The sequence below is a fragment of the Alligator sinensis genome, unplaced genomic scaffold (genome assembly GCF_000455745.1).
Source record: "Alligator sinensis unplaced genomic scaffold, ASM45574v1 scaffold368_1, whole genome shotgun sequence".
Lineage (NCBI taxonomy): Eukaryota > Metazoa > Chordata > Crocodylia > Alligatoridae > Alligator > Alligator sinensis.
Genome location: NW_005842025.1, coordinates 407,229 through 409,666, shown reverse-complemented (window position 1 = coordinate 409,666; position 2,438 = coordinate 407,229).

Below are 2,438 nucleotides of genomic sequence, written 5' to 3'. Positions count from 1 at the left end.
GCACCTGGCCAGAGCACCACAAGTGCTCGTAAAGCCATGCCAGGGGCCCCACTATAACCCCTGCCAATTCCCTCAACACCCTGGGGTGGAGAGCATCTGGACCTGCTGATCTGAACACGTCCAGCCCCTCCAGAAGTTCTCTAACCTGATCCTCCCTGACCCTAGGCTTGGCGGAGTTTCTCTTGAGTCTGTCCTGAATCTCGGTAGGGGAGTCCTGGTCCCTGCACAAGAAAATAGATACGAAGAAATTGTTAAAGAGGTCTGCTTTCTCCTCTGGTGTGACCACCAGATTGCCAAGCATATCCTGCAGGGGCCCCACATTACCTGGTGCCTTCTTCATTCTCCCTATGTATTTAAAAAAGGACTTTTTGTTATCCTTGATCCTTGATGCTAGCGCTAGTTCCGTATCTGCCTTAGCTTTCCTAACAGCCCCCCTACAGACCCGAGTGGTGGAGGTATACACCTCTTTGGTGATAGTCCCTCCCTTCTACTGGGTGTACACCTCCTTTTTGGCAATTAGGCATTCACAAATGCCCTTGGTGAGCAAGGGGGGCTTTTGGGCACTCTTGCCCCCTTTGCTTCTTGTTGGGATTGTCACCCCTTGGGCTCTGAGTATCATCTCCTTAAGGAACGACCACTCACCTTGGGCACCCAATTCCTCTACTTTCCAGGACCCTAGTGCCTCCCCAACTAATTGCCTCAGCTCATTGAAGTTGGCTCTCTTAAAGTCTAAGGCTACTGCCTTGCTGCAGGCCCTTGACACCCTGCACTGGATTGCGAATTCCAGCAAGTGATGATTGCTATCGCCCAGGTGGTCGAGGAGCTGGAGTCCCCTTACCAGGTCGTCGCCTGTGGCCAGGACCAGGTCCAGCAGGGCATTCCCCCTGGTAGGACTGTGTACCTCTTGGGTTAAGTGGAGGTCCTATATCTGAGCCAGGAACCTCCATGAGCGGTCAGACCTGGCTGACTGCTCCTCCCAGATGTCCGGGTAATTTAGATCACCCATGAAAACTACATCCCTTGCCTTAAGTGCCTCCGCAAGCTGACCCAAGAATTTACGGTCCAGCTTTTCCCCTTGGTTGGGAGGTCTGTAGTAGACCCCCACTGCTAAGTCCCTTTCCCCACGACCCCCCTGTATCCTGACCCAGAGCACTTCAGCCTTCCCTTCCTCTGACCCCATCCTGCTGGCTGAGGATGTGTATTGCTCTTTGACATAGAGCGCCACATCCCTACCTTTCCTCCCTGTTCTATCCCATCTGTATACCCTATAGCCCTTAATGTTGACCGCCCAGTTATGGGATGAATCCCACCAGGTTTCTGTGAGCCCTACTATGTCCGGGTTTGAACTAGCTATCTGGAGGGTGAGTTCCTCCTGCTTCTTCCCCATAATATGAGCATTGGTATAGAGGCATTTAAGGCCTTGAATTGGTGCGTATGCCACCCCCCAATTCTCAGGACTATCTGGACCCCTGCTGCTTACCTGGGTACTCCTTGTGTATGTCACCTGTCTTGGTTGGGAGGTGTCCTCATGTCTTCCTGTGGCCCCATCCCTCAGCGAAGCTAGTGTTGTCAGAGACTTAGTCATAGATAAGACAGTCATGCTCCACAACAGAGTACTGCTACCTTCAGTACTATGCCACGAAATCCTAGAGAAGGTTCATGATGTTCACCAGGGCATTACAAATTGTCAAGCCAGGACTTGCCAGACAGCTTGGTGGCCCTCCTTCTGTGATGACATACAGAACTGGGTGGCCAATTTTAAGGTTTGCATTCAACACTGACCAGACCATGTGGAGCCATGCCTCACAACTGATTTACCAGATCATCCGTGGCAGATGTTGGGAGCTGATTTATTCACCAGGAAGGGTTCTGTTTACTTCATTGCTATAGATTATTATTCCTGTTACTTGCAGATGGTACAATTACAAAGCACCACAACAGAGAGAGTTATAGTGACATTGAAGAGTATATTTGTACACCATGGCATACCTTCAGTTTTAAGAACTGATAATGGTCCACAATTTTCTGGAGCCATGTTTAAGCAGTTTGCAGCCCAGTATGACTTTCAGCATATCACCAGCAGTCCATATTTCCCCCAAAGTAATGGAGAAGCAGAATGTGTAGTGTGGACTGTGAAGAATTTGCTCCAAAGGAATGAAGATCTCTATAAGACATACAAAAAACTAGAACTCTTGGTTCCAAAATGATACCTTTTATTAGACCAACTGCAAAATGGCAAGAAAACTGTCCTTTTCTGCAAGCTTTCAGGATCAAAGTCCCTTCGTCAGGCTCTGGGAAAAGAGTAGATGGTACAAGATGGTAAAAAGTCCCCATAGGTAGGAAATAAACTTCATTTTTGCACAGAGGGAGCTGAAGATGGAAGTCTGTCCCTCTGGGTCCATGAGAGTGTCTTTGTGAGCTGTGTTGAGTAGCTCTTT